This window comes from Portunus trituberculatus, chromosome 31 (genome assembly GCF_017591435.1).
Source record: "Portunus trituberculatus isolate SZX2019 chromosome 31, ASM1759143v1, whole genome shotgun sequence".
In the NCBI taxonomy this organism is placed as follows: Eukaryota; Metazoa; Arthropoda; class Malacostraca; order Decapoda; family Portunidae; genus Portunus; species Portunus trituberculatus.
The window spans coordinates 2446622-2466621 of NC_059285.1; the positions used below are offsets into that span (position 1 = coordinate 2446622).

Consider the following 20000-nt stretch of genomic DNA (forward strand, 5'->3'; position numbering starts at 1 on the left):
GGAAGGAGGAGAAAGCCAAGGCGGAAGAAGAAGAAGAGGAAGGAGAAAAGAAGAAAAAAAAGGAGAAAATATGTGTAAAAAGAATGTAGAAAACTCCTTATAGATAGGAAAAAGACAATTAAATAAGATAAGAGAGAGAGAGAGAGAGAGAGAGAGAGAGAGAGAGAGAGAGAGAGAGAGAGAGAGAGAGAAAATGACTTAAGATATATACATTAACGAAAGACAAAGAAACGAAAAAGAAAAAAGATACTAAAAAGAAAGAGAAAGAGCAAGAAAGAGATGGAAAAGAAAAACAAAACAAAACTCATGATTATGTCTACTATTACTTCTCTTTGAACTGTAAGAAAATAAATAGATAATAAATGAATAAATAAATCAATAAAAAAAACAGAACCACAAACTTACGAAAGACAAAAAAAAAAATCAAATTGACAACTTGAAATAAGGAAGTTAATGGTAAAAGATAAAGGGAGGGAGGGAATTGTTGCTATTGTTGACCAGGTAAAGAGAATGGTCGAGTTTTTTTTTTTTTTAAACAGACATGAAAAACGAGGCTAAAGAGGAGGAAAAGGAAGAAAGGAGAGAACAAAACAAATTAAAACCTTACTAAAGAGAAGGAAAAGGAAGAGAGCCAACCTTACCCAGTGCTTGCGTCTCCTTCCCGGAAACCCAACACGCCCCAGATGCCGCCCGTAAAGCGTACCAGCCACCCATGACGGCCAGGCTGCGTGTGTCTGGCCAAGGGAGGCGCGGAGGGGTGCGGAGGGAAGGAGAGAATTGCGTCTTTGGGAAGGTACAGATGACAAGACAGGGAACACAGTCAACTTACGAGAAGGAAAGGTGAACGGGAGAGTGATTTCAACTTTCTTTCTTTGTCTATCTGTGTCTGCCTGCCCGTCTGTCTGTCTCTCTCTCTCTCTCTCTCTCTCTCTCTCTCTCTCTCTCTCTCTCTCTCTCTCTCTGTTTTTTTGTCTGTCTGTCTATCTATCTGTCCGAGTCTGCCTCTCTGTCTGTCTGTCAGAATTTAGAGATGTATCGGCTATCCGCATCCGCATCAGCATCCCCAGAACATCCGCATATTTTTTTCACATACGCATCCGTAGTTGTGATAATCTGAACATCCGCGTCCGCCTCTGCATCCGCATTTGTGTTGAAATATATATCCGCATCCGCATCCGCATCCGCACTCTACAGAGGATGTGTGGATGCGGATGTGTTTTATGCATTGCACAACCTATAGATTACAGAGTAATATATGGACACACAGTCACAGACTCGCAGAGTACTGCCTAGTGCTTACAGACTTAAGAGTTCAGACAGAGCTTAGAAACGTGGAGTAAATTTATTGATGTGTGTCTAATAAATTAATTATCTAGTAAAACTAAAGCAAATAATATCACGTATTCATTTCCTTTCAAACTTACTCAACGTAATGTGTCCAGAATTTAGGAGGAGAGGAGGAGGGAGCAAATTTGACGTAGTGACTATGAAGTACAAATACATAGTAAATAAATAGCAAACTGTGAATGGTGGAATGTTAGAAACTTAGTAACGACAGATGAGTGAGTCACTGTGTGTGTGTGTGTGTGTGTGTGTGTGTGTGTGTGTGTGTGTGTGTGTGTGTGTGTGTGTGTGTGTGTGTGTGTGTGTGTGTGTGTGTGTGTGTGTGTGTGTGTGCGTGCGTGCGTGTGTGTGTGTGTGTGTGTGTGTGTATGAGGGTTGAAGAGAGAGACGGAGAGGAGGCTTCTCACCCTTGCTTGTCACCTTCTCCCCAACTCCTGATGCCTTAATGCTGGTGGTGAGAGAGAGAGAGAGAGAGAGAGAGAGAGAGAGAGAGAGAGAGAGAGAGAGAGAGAGAGAGAGAGAGAGAGAGAGATTGTAATGCGTGTGTGGTGTGGCTGAGTAATGTCGTACATTGCAGTCTTAGACCTTATTCCCACTTCACATGATAGAATTCAGTGTTTCTTCTTTAAATACATTTATTGCGAATGTTTCCATAATTATATAAATAATAATGTTGAAAAATATGAACCGACAGCGCTGACCTCTTCATTCTTATCGCATGAGTTTTCCTATTGTCACCTGTTTCCGCTGATATAGTGAATTGCCGATGAAAACATTTTCACAGCTATTGTTTTATTATTATTACCATTATCATTACTATTATAGAGGGAATTTCGATGTATTTCTTACTACAATTTAATGCAATGAAGCATTACAATAAAGTAAATTTTCTTTTCACATTTGCTAAGCATCTCGAAAATCCATAATACTGATCCATAAGTTGTAACCTGGCATTCTGAACACAAGTCCTACATAGCACACTGGCAGGTCACCAGTTTGGTAAGAGTTCGCCTTCGAAGTAAGAAGTGCTGCTCCTTCCTTGCTTGCTCCTCGCTAATAAACAGTTTGCCAGTGTTTGTGTTTAAAAGGATATTATAATCAAGTTTACAAAGCCTTATTGCTCTGTGTGTTGTCTGCTGTAGCAGCTGAAAAATGTCACATAGCAGTGAAGTGTGGAAATAATTCATGAGTAAGTGAAGTGACTGAGCACAGTGTCTGTTGTGGAACGACATCTTTGAAAACCAATTGAAATCAGTGTCTGAAATTCGACATCCGATACATCTCTAGTCTGTCTGTCTGTCTGTCTCTCTCTCTCTCTCTCTCTCTCTCTCTCTCTCTCTCTCTCTCTCTCTCTCTCTCTCTCTCTCTCTCTCTCTCTCTCTCTCTCTCTCTCTCTCTCTCTCTCTCTCTCTCTCTCTCTCTCTCTCTCTCTCTCTCTCTCTCTCTCTCTCTCTCTCTCTCTCTCTCTCTCTCTCTCTCTCTCTCTCTCTCTCTCTCTCTCTCTCTCTCTCTCTCTCTCTCTCTCTCTCATCTCTCTCTTCTCTCTATAAACATGAGTAAACAGTACGTTGCTCTATACATCTACGTCTTCATATCTCTTCTTATATACTTTACATAATGTTTCTTGTACTCTGATAATGTTTCCTGTACTCTGATAATGTTTCCTGTACTCTAGTTGTTCTTACGCATGAAGGAAACTGAACAAAGACAAAACAAAGGCTTTAGATTCTCGCCCCCATGAAAAACAGACAAGAGAGGGATTTTGGATCTGGTAAACTCAAACATCCTAATAAGAGCCGAAGAATTCAATGCTTTCTGAAATCCCCTCGTAACTCATTGTAATCTCTAACTAGCAATCGAATCCAAAGTTGATAGACAAGATAGAGGATAGCACACCCTATTGAAAACTTTAAAAATCTATAAGTCACTGAGATCCCCTTAGAATTTCCTTGTATTTCCACTTAGCAATCAGATCAGAGAGGGTGCCAGACATATGATGCTTCTCCTTACACCCACAACTATATTATGAAATGCAGACATGGTAGTGAATTATCTTGAACTGAGGGCAGAGTACAGCAGTGAACCGGATCTGAGGCACTTTTAGCTAGTAAGCCGAAGTTTAATAATAGACAAGGTGGAGTACGGACATAAACCGGATCTGAGACTTGAAGGAAAGGGAAGGGAAAGGAAAGGAAGGTGAGGGAAGAGAAGGGAAGGGAAAAGAAAGTGAAGGGATGAGAGGGAAGGGAAGAAAAGTGCAGCAAAGGAAGAAGAGAAAGGGAAGGCGAGAAAGAGAATGGAAAGGAAGGAAAAGGAAGGGAAGGGAAGGGAGGGGAATTGAAGGGGAATAGAAAAGAAAGAATGTGAGGGAGGGAAGAAAAGTGAAGTGAAGGAAGGGAAAGAGAAAGGGAAGGGAAATGGAAGAAAAGAGAAGGGAAGGGAAAAGAAGGAAAGGGAAGGAAGTAGAATGAAAAAAGAAGAGAAAGGGAAAGGAAAGAGAAGAGAAATGGAAAAGAAGAGAAGGGAAGGGAAGGGAAGGGAAGGGAAAGAGAAGGGAACGGAGAGGAATGGGGAGATAAGAATACATCCTGCTTCCCTTCGTGACTCCTATAAGTAAACAAAAGCTTCCTCTTCTTAGCGCCATAAACAACAAACTCCGGGAAGACAGACAGGCGAGGCGCGGAGTGGGGCCGGCTACTGTGTGTGTGTGTGTGTGTGTGTGTGTGTGTGTGTGTGTGTGTGTGTGTGTGTGTGTGTGTGTGTGTGTGTGTCACGAATCAGGAGCTTTGTTTCTCTCTCTCTCTCTCTCTCTCTCTCTCTCTCTCTCTCTCTCTCTCTCTCTCTCTCTCTCACTATTCAACTCCTCACTCAAACACTCAACCAAACATTCAATCACTTAGCCAGCCAGTCAGCCAACCAGTCAGTTAGCCAGTCAGTCAGTCAGTCAGTCAGTCAGTCAGTCAGTCAGTCAGTCAGTCAGTCAGTCAGTCAGTCAGTCAGTCAGTCAGTCAGTCAGTCAGCCAGTCAGTCAGTCAGTCAGTCAGTCAGTCAGCCAGCCAGCCAGCCAGTCAGTCAGTCAGTCAGTCAGTCAGTCAGCCAGCCAGCCAGCCAGTCAGTCAGCCATTCATTCAGTCAGCCAGTCAGTCAGTCAGTCAGCCAGTCAGTCAGTCAGTCAATCAGTCAGTCAGTCAGTCAGTCAATCAGTCAGTCAGTCAGTCAGCCAGCCAGCCAGCCAGCCAGCCAGCCAGCCAGCCAGTCAGTCAGTCGGTCGGTCGGTCGGTCAAACACACGTGATCTATCTATCTATCAGTGAGTGTCAGCCAGTCAGTCAGTCAGTCAGTCAGTCAGTCAGTCAGTCAGTCGATCAAAAACCATGTGATCTATCTATCTATCTATCAGTGAGTCGCGCCCCGCTGCCCTAGTATTTTCAGAGTGAGTCCCGTTTTCTGTTGAGCGGTGGGGGAGTGTGCCAAAGTGGAGAGTGGGGCGAGTAATATGCAGATGGGTAATGGTGAAGTGAGCCAATGAATCAGTGTGGAATCCTATCATAGTTTCCTTTTTTCTTTCATTTTTTTTCTCTTTTTGAATTAAATGATGGGAGTTTACTTCATGTTTATTTTTGCTTTATTAAGTTTTTTTTTATTTCTCTTTTTTTTATGGAAAACTAGGGAGAGAGAGAGGAAGATAGAGAGAGATAAGAGAGAGAGAGTGGAAGAGGGAGAGGGAGAGAGGGATAGCCAGTTTAGTGTTTATTTTTTACTTTTTCAAATTTCTTTCTTCATCGTTTTATTTTATTTTATTTTTTTTTTTGAGTAATTCGGTCAAACAAACGATCTGAAGTGATAAGAGATTAGATAATGGCACCACTCTACTTGCCTTCTCTTTTATTTCTTTTCGTTTCTTTTTTTTTTATTCTATTGTTTAGCTTCTATTCGACAGAGTAAAGAAATGGAGGATAAGATTTTTTTTTCACAACTTTTCGTTTTTTATTCTTTTTTCTGCATCTGTTTTCATGAAGAAGGTAAAACAATTAATGCACAAACGAAAGAATAAGTGAATAAATGAATACTTACTAGAATGAAATTAAATACTAAAACTTGCAGGACCTTTTGAATCACACACACACACACACACACACACACACACACACACACTCTTGGCAGGACAGTGACTCAGGGCCATCAGGGGTCGTGTTATGGCCCTGATGGCACTCTAGGGACGCTCAGGGAAAGGCATTTTTGGCGTATTCACATCATCAGAAGGCTGGGTAATGCTGCTCTTATATTCCCTTCTACCCTTCTTCTTCCCCCTTCCTAGCTATCCTCTTCTCTCTCTCTCTCTCTCTCTCTCTCTCTCTCTCTCTCTCTCTCTCTCTCTCTCTTATTCTCCGGTCCTCTATTCTCCCTCTCCCTATCTCTTTCACTCTTTCCCTCGTCTCTTAACAGCGGCCGCCAGACCATTAATGCAAAACCTTCTCCCTAGGTCCGAAATAAGGCTCTTGGGGTACTTTTTTCCCTCAGAAGTGGAGTCCTTGCGTGTTACGGCGCCCTTACTCGTGACGGCTGAGGGCTGGGAGTGTGTGACTGTGTGTAGGGAAGGAGGGAATGAGAGGATCAGAAGGAGTCAGTTTAGTAGAGTTATGAGAACGATGAGTGTAGTGAAGAGATGTGTGTTTATGTGAATGTGTGTTGCTGTGTGTGTATGAAGATAGGGAGGAGATTGTGTTAAGAGGTGTGTGTGTGTGTGTGTGTGTGTGTGTGTGTGTGTGTGTGTGTGTGTGTGTGTGTGTGTGTGTGTGTGTGTGTGTGTGTGTATAGGAAAGAGTGCTCTGTTCTATGTTCTTGATTGACTTAAAGGAATCCGATTTCTTTCTCCTTTCTCCCTTTAACTCATTTCAATAATCCCATCAGGCCACAGCTCACCTTGCCCAAACCACCACGATGACAGTAACTTGTGATTCAGCAACTTGTCCTACATTTGCCTCCACTCTTCGGTCCATTTTCTTCAACTACTCAACTCTTATTCTCTCCTCCATTCATCTTACACCTTTCTCCTATCCTCTATTCATTTCTTATATTATCCTTCAGTTATTTCCTTACCTTCCTCTACCTTTTCTCTCCTCCTATTCCTCCAAGCACCTCTACTCTACGTATTCAATCTACGTATCTTTATTTTCTACCTATCTCCTTCTTTCCTCACTTTCCTCTACCTTTACTCTCTTCCCTTGCCTCTAACCATTTTTCATTTACCTGTTCAACCTACCGATCTCTATTTCAACACACACTAACCTACTTCCATTCAGCGATAAAGCGAACCAACAGTACTGCGCTGATAAGACTAAAGAGGGAGGAAGCAAAACCACTCACAACCTGACGTGTAATGTTGGAGTATGTGGCAGAAAATCGCGGTTCTCCTTAATCTTTCTCTGGGTGTTGTTGATCTTCGTGGAATAATGTGTGTGTGTGTGTGTGTGTGTGTGTGTGTGTGTGTGTGTGTGTGTGTGGATGTTCTGGGTTAATTGAGAGAGAGAGAGAGAGAGAGAGAGAGAGAGAGAGAGAGAGAGAGGATGTGAGTGATTGAGAGAAACAAGAGGGAAAGAAACCTCAGACGCGCTAGCACACACACACACACACACACACACACACACACACACACACACACACACGACAGACAGTCAGACAACAGACAAACAGACAGATGGATAGACATACATCTTGCAGTGAATCGTTCCAATATAGGAGAGAGAGAGAGAGAGAGAGAGAGAGAGAGAGAGAGAGAGAGAGAGAGAGAGAGAGAGAGAAGGCGTCAGAGTTGATTAGATTCACTCGATGTGATGAGAGAGAGAGAGAGAGAGAGAGAGAGAGAGAGAGAGAGAGAGAGAGAGAGAGAGAGAGAGAAAGCAAACATACAACTCTCCTTCCTCCTCTACTCACTCACTCACTCACCTGGTCGCTCTCTCACTTGGTTCAAAGTAAGCAAATTAACAAATCTGAAAATAGAAGACGAAGTGAACAACAAAAACTGAAAGAATAAAAAGGAAAGAAAAAAGAATAACAAGAAAATAGATAGAAAAAAAATAGAAATAAAGTCAAGACAAATGAAGCTTCGAATAACAAACAACACGTAATAACAGCTCTCTCTCTCTCTCTCTCTCTCTCTCTCTCTCTCATTAATAATCTGGCAATAATGAAGCAAACAGTGAAGCGAGTCAATAGTAATTCGAAACATGACTCGGTGTGTCTTACTTCGAATCAGTTTCAGTCTCTCTCAGCACTGGTTTCCTTGGTTCCCTGAATATAACTCCCTCCTTCCCTCTCTCTTCCCTCCGTCCCCTCTCCCCCAGCCTTGCCCACTCCTCGCCCCTCCAGTACAGCTTATACACTCGCACACACTCACCTCATCTCACGTCACGAACCTCATAACGAACTGAGAGAGGGAAATGAGTAAGGAAGTGGAAGGACAAGACAGTACATTACAACACTCACGTCAGTGTTTGTATGTTTGTAGAGGATAAATGAAGTTAGTCTTGAATTTTTTTTGTTCAGTTTGTTTAGCACATTCTATACAACAATCTCTCTCTCTCTCTCTCTCTCTTGATTCCACCACCTCTGCCAGCTCTCATAGCGGCGTGTGGCAACCTTCTGTCTCTGGAAAATATCTCACATTAAAGACAAATATTTATGGTTTCCTTGTGTTGGTCTTTATGGATGTGAATTGAAGTCGTGTAATTTTTATCTTTTTTTTTCTCTTAGTGGATTGTGTGAGGAACGCGTGTGGAGATCATAAACTTCACCATATTTACCACTGAATTGTTACTAGACTAGGACTTTTCTGTGTAGATGAAGAGAAATAACAAATAGAATTATAAAAGGATATTTCACCGTTCAAATTACATTACAGCACGCACGAGGTCTGTCTACACCACTACCCCCGCCATTCGCTTTAAGTTACACCGTTTTTATTTATTTATTTTTTATACCATGTGAGCTTTTTCACAGGAATTTAATGGTTAAAGGGAATACTTTTTGTGGTACCTCCTATCTCAAAGCCCATCCGCTAGGAAACCGTTGTCCCGAGTGAGGAAACCCAACCTACACTCGGATCGTGGACAGGATTCGAACCCGTGCGCTTGGAGACCCCTCGGACCCCAAGGCACGCATGGCTCCATCTTTCGGTCTCCTTCCTTCCACCGACACTTGCATGAGATGTTTCCAATACTGAGAAGGTGCGAGACATCTTCCTAACTGTGCGAGGATGTTTGTGTGGTGATGTGTGCACTGTGTATGAGTAAATCCCTAATGCTTCCATAATGCTTAATTCTTTCACTGCTTGACTCATTTTTTTTTTTTTTTTCGTGATTACTAACATTTCTGGAACACATTTTCGTATTGCAGTTTCTTTACTAGTTCTTTAATGTACAAACTATAGAACTAATCTCTTGTTTCTTTTTTATCTGTCTCCATACAAATAACTGATCTTTATTTATCTATTTTGGTTTATCTTTTTATTCCATGCAGTGTTCTAAACATTAACACAAACAAGCATAGCGGTGAGAGAGAATTCAGGACACCTCTCCAATTCTGAGTAATCCTTTTTGGCCCTTTTCTTTTAGGAAGCGGCATCTCAGTGGGCATTTTTAATTTATTTTGTAGCTCTAGACCAGTGTCCTTCCTTTATACAAAAAACATGTCCGGCAAAATGAATACAAAAGATTAGATAAATACGTTGAATAAACTAAATTGATCATCTTATTATAATTTTACAGCTGTTATCTTAGGAGAGACAAAGGACAAGGGAATATAGAGAAGTCAGTCCACCTCTTTAGTATACTGCAGGCATTACAAACAGCGGGGCCATCTGTGTGTGAGGCAACACCCTGCGAGGCGTGCTGGCGGCGTCTCACTACACAATACTCCACTCGACAGTACAACATTCGCATTTGTGGCTTCACATTACCATCAGGCCATCTGCATACACACGACTGCTTACCAACACGACACTGCGTATTCCGAGCCTCGACACTCGCGGCTATTGCAATGATTCGAGTCTCTGGGCGATACTCTCAAGTGTTCCAGCGTCTTATCTTGGAGCTTTTCACAGACTACTGGAAATGACTGGGCTTTTCCGGAGTGTTTTCATGGTTTTATCGGTATTGCAACAAGGATTCCACAACACCAATGGGGGGAAAGAGAATTACAAGTCATGTAGTCTTTGTAAATAGCGTGAATGAGTGTATGAAAGGCGTTACTTCACACATGATTATGTAAAGAAAAGGCTGGTGAGTAACATAAGCTGAACACCATTAGAGAATATCAGAACACGACGATATCTGTGAGTGTGTTCAGTGTGGGGACTAATTAGGTACAGTAAGCGCTGCAGCGAGGAAGGAAACGTGTCTTGACTTGTATACGGTCACTCAAATCCGTTCGCCAGGTGAGGTTTTATTTAATGAGACGTCAGGTGTGCATTTTTTCAGGCGATCACGCGTCACCAAAGCTACAATGAACAGTGACGCTGGTGGTCTGCTTAACCCCTTGAGTACCATGACGCGTTTCCATATTCATTCTGTTTCCTATTTGATGATTTTATACAGCTTCAGAAACTATGTAGGGCATTAGAATACTGAAGACTGTGGCCATTAATCTTCTGACCTCCATAGACCTTTCTTAATGTCAATAGAATGGTCAAATCGTACACAAATCTCAAGGTAAAAATGTGTCCCAGTAGTGAAGGGGTTAATACTGGCCACTGTTGCTGTAGGTGTGAGTGTGGAAGAGTAATGAACTTGAGCCAGTAATATCATTTGTCCCCGCCCATTATTTATGCTTGCTGAGAAAACCTAAATTTTGATAGACATGCTAAAGACTTTCCGAAACCTTACTCTTGTTTAGGATTCAGTATTATTATTTCATTTCACTAAGACAGCTCACTTTTGACCCATTCTGGCGATAATAGAGTCAAATTGGATGAAACGTGCTCCCTGATCAGCGTGTGCCATCGCGACGCATGACCCGGCGCTGGCTGGCTGTGAGTGGCGTCTGTGGAAGTGCCGCCTATCACTGTGAAGGTCAGACGCCATTGTGTATTTCATTCCTCTTTGAACGCTGCATCAGATCACATTGCAATATTACTTCACTTTTACGTCGCGGCAAGTGTTCAAGGGTATGAGTGCAAAAGAGAAGAGTGTAATGTTTAAGTGTGTGTCAATGTATTATTATATGGTAAAAAGAGATTATTTCACACCTGTTTTTAAATGTTACACCTGTTTTTTTAAATGTCATATCCGTGTTTTTTTTGTTTTTTTAGTATTTTTATGACCTATTTACTCTCTCTTATTGTTGCTGTTCATGAATATTGCATCTCTTACACATAAATGGAATTAAAATGTAGGCATCGTTATCAGACATTAATTGTGGAGCTGGAAAAATCACACTAAAGAAATAATAAAAACAGAAAATTGAAAAGGAAAATGACACTACAATAAAAATGAAGAAAATAAAAAAAAAATAGCGTGATTAGAATAAAGGACATACTTGCAAAAAAAAAAAAAACTAAATAAATGAATACAAGTCACTCGAAATTAAAACAAACTAAAAAAAAAGAAAAGAAAAAATAAATACATATACAAGAGAAAAAAAAACTACGGAATATTTAAAAGAGAAAGCATCATTACAAACAATCATTACAAGATCAACAAAATAAAAAAAAACGATAAAACGAATAAAAATCAACACTGCAGAAAAGAAAAAAAGAAAAATAAAGAAAAATCCCGATCAAAACAAAAAACTAACTAAATGAAGGAAAGAAAATGGCAAACACACACACACACACACACACACACACACACACACACACACACACACACACACACACTAGGACTGACAGGAACTTATAATTTGCAAGGGAGAGCGAGTTTCTAGAGGAGGAGGAGGAGGAGGAGGAGGAGTAAGTTGAGGAGGAAGAAGAGGAGATGGTAAATAGGGAGTCGAGAGACAGAGAGAGAGAGAGAGAGAGAGAGAGAGAGAGAGAGAGAGAGAGAGAGAGAGAGAGAGAGAGAGAGAGAGAGAGAGAGAGAGAATATACAGGAAATAGTAATAAGGAAAGCGAGTGAAAATAAGTAACAATGGAGGAAGAGAAGAGGAAGGAGAGGAGGAGGAGGAGGAGGTGGGGGTGTAGGAGGAAGACTGACACAAACCCACTCCACACACCTTACACACCTACACACACCTACACACACACCCCTACTCCTTTACCACACCTGCACACCTACACACCTTACACACCCACACACTTCCACACACTCCCACACACCTACACACACACCTGTTCCTTCACCACACCTACACACCTAGACACACCTACTCCTCCACCACACCTATACACCTGCACACCTACACACCGCCACCACACCTCCCAGTGAAGCCCAAAGCCGCCTCTCTCCTGCTACAGCTGTGAGATTGACGCGTCGTGGCTGAGTGAACTGTAGCGAGGGGAAGGGAAGAGAAGGGTCAGGATGGGGTTGATACTACTACTACTACTACTACTACTACTACTACTACTTCTACTACTACTCCTCATCCTCCTTCTTCTCTTATACTCCTGCTCGTTATATTCTCCTTTTCCTTTCTTTTGCTCTGTTCTGCACCTCCTCCTCCTCCTCCTCCTCCTCCTCCTCCTCCTCCTCCTCCTCCTCCTCCTCCTGTCTTTGTGCTGCGGTTGCTGTGGCTGAGACAAAGGGCAGTGCGAGGCTTAAACACCTTCCTTGTGACCCTTGCCCCCATAAAAAGTGAGAAAAAAAGAGAAAAAAAAGAGAGAAGAAAAATGAGAAAAGAAAGAAAAAAAATGGTGGTGATAATTCCTAGCAAATCCTTCCTGATCTTTTTTTAGACATATATCTCTTTCTTTCTTTCTTTCTTTCTCTCTCTCTCTCTCTCTCTCTCTCTCTCTCTCTCTCTCTCTCTCTCTCTCTCTCTCTCTACGTAGCTAGTTATTTACCTGTCTATCTATCTATCTATCTATCTATCTATCTATCTATCTATCTATCTATCTATCTATCTATCTATCTATCTATCTATCTATTTATTTATTTATCTATCTATCTATCTTTATTTACTGTTTCCTTTTTATTCCTTTTAATTTCCTTTCCCTTCCTGATCTTTCGCTAAACATCTAAATTAATTCACAGTTTTTCTTTGCTTCTCTTCATCCAATTTCCTCTTTGCATTTCCTTACTTTCTTTCTTTCCTGTATATTTTTTTCTTCTGTCAGATCTTCAGACATAAATATTTTCTTTTATCTATTTTTGTTTCTCTCCTTCCTTCCTTCCTTCCTTTCATCTTCCTCTCCATCTTCTCTCCTATTTTTTTTTTACGCCTCCTGTTTTTTCCTCAGTTTTTTCCCATCTAGATTTCTTCCTCTCCTCTCTCTCTCTCTCTCTCTCTCTCTCTCTCTCTCTCTCTCTCTCTCTTCCATCTCTCATCTTTCTCTCCTTCTTTTCCAGCTTTTTTTTCTCCTTCCTCTCTTTTATCTTCCTCTCCGTCTTCTCTATTTTTTTTTCTCCTCTTGTCTTCCATTTCTTTTCTCTGTTTTTTCCCATCTAGATTTCTTCCTCTTTCTCTTCCATCTCTTATCTTTCTCTCCACCTTTTCTCCTATTTTTATTTCTCCTCTTTCCCTTTCATCCTTTTCTTCACTTATTTTTTTCACTTTTCCTTTATTTTCCTTTATTCCGTTTTATCACCATCTCCTTTTCCTCCCAATATTCTTTCCCCTTTTTTCATTTCCTCTTTATCTACACTTACTCCTTGCTCCTTCCTTTCTTCTTCTCCAGCTCTCCTCCTCCATTTTACCTTCATCTCCTTCTTCTTTCCATTCTCTTCTTTCCCTTCATCTTTCTCTCTATCTTCCACCTCCTTTTTAATCTCCACAGTTTACCTCCATCCTTTTCTTTTTCTCTATTTCTTTTTCCTCCATCTCCTCCTCTCCATCTTCCACTTCCCCTTTCCTCTCCAATCTTTACCTCCATCTCTTTCTTCTCCTCCTCCTTCTTTTTCCTTCTCTTCCTCTCTACTTCTTTTCCCTCTCCTTCTCCATCTCTTCCTCTCCATCTTCTATTTCGTCACCCCTCACATCCTTCCCATCCCTGCTCCCTCTTCCACTTCAGGCATTCTCATTGGTAGGACGCTTGGGTGTGTCCAGGGGGGGGAGGGAGGGAGGGGGGGCGGGGGGCAATTTACCTGGAGTCCTGGATCATAGTATCATTCCAGGCTCAAGGCAGCTCAACGACACGACACGACACGACACGCCAGCCACGCCTCGATGCCTCCACGCCTCCATGACTTAATGTTTCGTCTTTTTTACTGTTTCTCTCTGTTCTATATTCTCTCTCTCTCTCTCTCTCTCTCTCTCTCTCTCTCTCTCCATCTCCTTCTCTTCATCTTCTACTTCCTTCTTCTTCTTTATCTCCATCTCTTCCTTCTCAAAACATCTATTTATTGTGTTTTGCTTTTTGCTTTACGATCTTGGTGTGTTTTTTCTTCTTCTTCTTCTATTTTTCTTTCTTCTTTTTGTTGTTTTTTTTAGTTTTCTGTTTTTTTTTTCATTTTTGTGTTTTTCTTGATCTTTCTTTCTTTATTCTCCTGTTCCTTTTACTCCTTTCTTATTCTTCTTCTCATGATCTTGGTATGTTTTTTTTTTTTTCTTCTATTTTCTTCTTTTCTCTGTTTTTTTTTAGTTTTCTGTTGTTTTCTTTATCTTTCTCTCTTTATTCATCTGGTTCTTTATTCTTTTCTTATTCTTCCTTCTGGTTTTCATTAACATTTATTTCCTGTTGTGTCTTTCCTTGTTCTCTTTTTCCTTGGTGCTTTTCTATTCTTTCCTCATTTTCTGTTTGTTTGTTTTTTCTTTATCAATTTTCACCTCTTCCTGTCCTCTTTTCTTCTCTACAGTTCTCTAAGCTTTTTCTTCTTTTTATCTTCCTTTTCTTTCTTCTGTCTTTCATTGCTTTCCTCTATTCTCTCTTTTTTTCTCCTCTTCTCTCTCTCTTTCCTTTACTTTCTTACATATTTTTCCATTCTTCTTCTCTCTTTCTCTTCCTTTCTCTACTTCTTTCTTTCTCCTCTATTCTCTGTTTTCGTATTGTTGTTGCTCTTATTTTCTTTTGTTTTCTCTTTCTTTTTTTTCTTTTCTCTATTATCATTTTTCTCATTTTCTTAGTTTTCTTTTTCATTTTATCTCCTTTCCTGTTCCTTTCCATTCTTTTTTCTTTTCACATTAAGTAATTCTGTCTATATTCCTTCATTATTTTCTTTTCACTCCTCCTCCTCCTCCTCCTCCTCCTCCTCCTCCTCCTCCTCCTCCTCCTCCTCCTCCTCCTACTCTTCCTGCCTTCCTGAATCTCACTAAAGCTTCCTCATTCCTCTTCCCTGCCCATCTCTCTCTCTCTCTCTCTCTCTCTCTCTCTCTCTCTCTCTCTCTCTCTCTCTCTCTCTCTCTCTCTCTCTCTCTTCCATCTTTTTATTCTCGCATATTTGTCTTTTATGTCTCTCTTCCTCTATTCTACTTTAGTTTCATCTCCTCCCCTTCCTCTCCTCCATCCTTTCTTTTTTTTCCTTCCATCTTTCACTTTCCTTCCTTCCTTCTCTCTACTTCATTTTTTCCTTCCTCTCTTCTCTCTCTCTAATTCCATTTCATCTCTCTCTTTCCTAAAACTTCTCAAATTCTCTTCTTTATCTTCTTTTCTTTTGTCTTCCTCCTGTTTTTTAATCCATCTTTCCCTTCTTTTTTTCTTTCTTCTTTCTATCCTTACTTTCTTCTATACCACATATTCACTCTCTCGTTTTCTTTCCTTCCTTCTTGTTACCTTCCTTTTTCCTACCTTTTCCATCTTCCCATATTTTTCTCTTCCTCCCCTCTCTCTCTCTCCCTTTTTCCATTCCCTCCTTCCATCTCTTTCTCTCTCTCCCTCCTTCCCTTCTTTCCTTCCTTCTCTCCTTCCCATAATAATCTCAAATCCTTGTGTTGCATATTTTCTCTCCCCCTCTCTCTCTCGCCTTCCCTTCCCTTCCCTCCTGTCTACTCTTCTCCTTTCCTTTTCATCCCTACTCTTCTCCTTTCCATCTCCCTTTTCTTTCCCTTTCTTTTCTATCTCGTTTATCCCTCTTCATTTTTTCCTAATCCCACACTTCCCTTTCTTTCTCTACTCTCTATTCCATCCAGTCATCTTTTTCTATCTCCCTTTCCTCTATCTATTCCTCTTTTCCTCCCTGATACCCTGTGCTGCATACTTTTCCTCCTTCTTTCCTCTTCCTTCTCTGCGCCCACCCCTTTATCCCAACCTGACCGAGTTAGGAGAGAGAGGAGGGAGGCACGCACTGTCTGTCTGTCTGTATGTGCTGTCTGGCCAAGGACGAAGATGTAACCCACATAAAGATGTCACCAATAGCTTCCTCTCGAGAACTGCCCGTCAAGCTGGGATTCTGGGACACGAGGAGGCGAGTGACGGGGGAGAGGTTGATGGAATAGGGAGAGAGAGGGAGACAAGGAGAAAAGAGAGAGGTTTAAGGAGAGGAGTTAAGGGCAAAGGGGAGGTTGATAAGACGGTTTGAGTGTGTTATTGTTTTTTTTTTTTTGTCTTTGTTGATATCTGGAATGCTTTAGTTTTAAATGTCTCTCTGTCTCTGTCTTTCTGTCTCTCTCTCTCTCTCTCTCTCTCTCTCTCTCTCTCTCTCTCTCTGTCTCTCTGTCTATCATTGTGTGTGTGTGTGTGTGTGTGTGTGTGTGTGTGTGTGTGTGTGTGTGTGTGTGTGTGTGTGTGTGTCTTTGCAATCTGTCATTTCGTTAGGTTAGCTGGGTTTAGCACTGTCTACATGCAACTAAGCAGAAAATAAATAACTTTGGTTTTTAAAGAGAGTATTCACTGACATACATACTTTCACTAGACAGACGATAACAGGCGGACCACGGAGGGATAGATGGGGATACAAAAGGCAAAGGCGTGATATACATATACGTTGGTTGGGTGTGGTTTGGGGGGTTCGAGAGAAGGTGTCTGCCGAGATATAGACGCTTACCATGAAAAGAAAATAGCAATAACAGCAGATTGAAAGCAACGAAAGGAAGGAGGAAGAGAATGGGAAAGGAATGGTAATAGGAATATATAGAAGAAGAAAAAAAAAACCAGAAGCAGGAGAACGAAAAAACGAAGAGAATATGATGAAGAAATACAGAAAAAAAAGTACCTAGAGACAAAACTTAAGAATAGAAGAAAAAAAAGCAATAAAAGAAGGAAATAATGACAATGAAAAGAAAATTAGAGAAAAAAAATGAAAACGACAGAAAAATAAAAGCAAAGTAGCAAGAAAACCACGAATGAGGTGAGAGGAAGAAGGAGAAGAAAGGTAAAAAATTTAAAACGAAAGAAAAAGGACAAATAAAATGAATGAATGAAGGAGATAAGGAAAGAGGGAAAAGGAGCATATGTTAGTAGAGGCAGTGAAAGGAATGGGAGTGTTGATAACCTCCAAGTGTTATGAATCGTGACTGAATAATATTTACCTCTCTCTCTCTCTCTCTCTCTCTCTCTCTCTCTCTCTCTCTCTCTCTCTCTCTCTCTCTCAACCTAGTTTTGTCAGAGTGTTTTATGGACTTGAGGTGGGAAGGTGAAGGGGAGAGAGAGAGAGAGAGAGAGAGAGAGAGAGAGAGAGAGAGAGAGAGAGAGAGAGAGAGAGAGAGAGAGAGAGAGACGAACGGTGGTGAGTGTGACAAGTTAGACCTTTCATCTCTCTCTCTCTCTCTCTCTCTCTCTCTCTCTCTCTCTCTCTCTATGATAATGCAAACAAAAGATTAAAAATAAGAAAAAGAGGAAATTCAAATTGATCAAATGTAATACTAGGCACATTCTTCTTGTTCTTCTTCTTCTTGTTCTTCTTGTTCTTCTTCTTGTTCTTTTTGTTCTTCTTCTTGTTCTATTCTTATTATTATTATTATTATTATTATTATTATTATTATTATTATTATTATTATTATTATTATTATTATTATTATTATTATTATTATTATTATTATTATTATTATTATTATTATTCTGCGTAGAGTAGAGGTGTCCCTTGCTGGCCGAGGGAGGTAAATGAAGCGAGGGAAAAAAACATGTGGGAAGCAGAGAGAGAGAGAGAGAGAGAGAGAGAGAGAGAGAGAGAGAGAGAGAGAGAGAGAGAGAGAGAGAGAGAGGAGAGGGAAGGGAAGGAAAGTGTGGCGGGTGGTATCGTGACCTAAATAGGAAGATTGATGAATTATTGTGAGTTTCGTGATAAAAATTAAATAAAAAAGAAAATCTGTTAGTGAAGGGAGTGAAGGAAAAGGGAAAGAAAAAAATGTAATGATGAAATGAATAAGGCCGGGAATGAAGGGACGGCAGGATGGGTAGATAAGAGGGATGGTGAAGGAAACTCGGAAAAAGGGAGACAGGAAACAAGAAAGATGAAATAAAACGTATAACATAAATAAGATAAAAAGGAAAAATAGGAAACTAGGGAAAAATGAGACTGGAAACAAGAGATGACGTGTAAATGAAATAAAATAAAACGAATCACAAAAAATAAGATAGAAATAAAACGTAGCACAAAAATAAGATAAAAAAAAAGGGAAAAATAGTGATAATGTTCGACTATACTCTAAACGAAAAATGAAATAAATCAAATGAAAACAAAACGAGATGAACACTAAAAAAAAAAAAAAATGGTTAAAATACACAAAATGAACAGGACGAAAAAAACAACAACAACAAATTTAACAGCATTGAAAAAAAACCACGATGATAAAACAACAAAAATAAAAAAAAATTATTATGTAAAAAAAAAAAAAATGAAGAAAAAACACACACAAAAAAGGAAGAGGTGTAATGAACGTAGAAATAAACACACACACACACACACACACAAAAAAAAAATAAATAAATAAATAAATAAATAAATAAACAAATAAAATAAAATAAAGGAGAGAGAAACAAAGAAAAATAAAAACAATCAAAACAAAATTACCTTTTCAAAACAATTACATTAAAAAGATTACATAGAATTACCGAAAAAAACAATAAGTAAGAAGAAAGGTCGGTTTAGTACAAGTAATACTGCTAAGAGGGCACAGCAGATTGATGGGCGGTGATAGATGACCTGCTACGCCCACACACGCCCACACACACTCGCACAGACTCTCTCTCTCTCTCTCTCTCTCTCTCTCTCTCTCTCTCTCTCTCTCTCTCTCTCTCTCTCGCAGCAAACTTCTCTCGTCCTCAACATGTACAGTCATTAATCACGCACATACACACACACACACACACACACACACACACACACACACACACACACACACACACACACACACACACACACAGAGAGAGAGAGAGAGAGAGAGAGAGAGAGAGAGAGAGAGAGAGAGAGAGAGAGAGAGAGAGAGAGAGAGAGAGAGAGAGAGAGAGAGAGAGAGAGAGAGAGAGAGAGAGAGAGAGATGCTTATACGTAAAGACTTGGGGAACGTAAATAAAAAAAATACTAGGCCGATAAATTCTGAAAAAAAAATAAATAGATAAAAAAGAATAAGATTTTTTTTAGAGGGAGGAAATTTCAAACCGCTTTTATCTATTTAACTAACGTTCTATTTTTATTTTTACTTTTGTTTACTTTGAAATGTGAAAAGGAAGAGAGAGAGAGAGAGAGAGAGAGAGAGAGAGAGAATTATGAACTCTTATGTAAACTCTCTCTCTCTCTCTCTCTCTCTCTCTCTCTCTTGTCTGCAGGCATCTCTCTCTCTTTGTAGATGAAATTGGCTTTTTTCTTGTCCATAATGTTTTCCGTCACGAGAAAAGAAGAGTCCTTGTCCTCATTTCCCGAAATTGGCTCTCTCTCTCTCTCTCTCTCTCTCTGTTTTCCGTGACCAGATAAAGTGCGTGGACCTTCAAGAGTCCTATATTGCATTCTTGTCAGTTTCCCGCCTAATTTACTCTCTCTCTCTCTCTCTCTCTCTCTCTCTCTGATCTCATTATCATATTCTTTTATCATTTTCCTTTGTCATTTTCTCCTTTTCGTTACTGCTATTTCTTTATCTCTTATTCGTTTTCTTTATTTTTCTCTTTGTTCCTTTTCTTCCATCCTCTATTTCTATTTTTTGACTTTCTTCTTCTTTGTTTTCCCTTTTCTTTCCTTTCTCTCTCTTTACTTTCCTCTTAACTGATTTTCCCCTCTTCTTCATTACTTGTCTTTCCCCTTTTACCATTTATCAATCTCCCACCTCTTCTCTTTCTCTCTCTCCACACACACACACACACACACACACACACACACACACACACACACACACACACACACACACACACACACACAGGTGACTCACTCCCAGGTAATCTCTAGCACTCCACTCTGGCATCACCTGCACTTTGCGACAGAGCAGGTTAATTACAGGTAGTCCAGTCAACCCACCTGTCCCGCGCGACGCTAATGAAGGCGTTAATTCAATAGTTGTCCTGATTATACTGGTGGTGGTGGTGGTGGTGGTGGTGGTAGGTAGGTGGAGGAGAATGAGAAGGACAACCACGAAGAAGAAAGAAAGAACAAAAAAAAAGAACAAGAAAAGAAGAGTAAAAACAAACAAAAACAAGAACAAGAA

At 40.3% G+C, this 20000-nt stretch overlaps 1 protein-coding gene across 9 annotated transcripts in view; it reads left to right on the top strand.

The window, feature by feature from the left end:
* Positions 1 to 20000, top strand: part of LOC123511149 (prostaglandin E2 receptor EP4 subtype-like) — a 224362-nt gene that overhangs the window by 121599 nt on the left and 82763 nt on the right. The window contains exon 1 of one of the 9 annotated variants that reach the window (XM_045266784.1): positions 10114 to 10411. The exons of the other annotated variants lie outside the window; for them this stretch is intronic. The gene's annotated coding sequence lies outside the window, so the exon portion shown is untranslated. Of the gene's footprint in view, positions 1 to 10113; positions 10412 to 20000 lie in introns of those variants that run through there. 9 annotated transcript variants of the gene reach the window in all.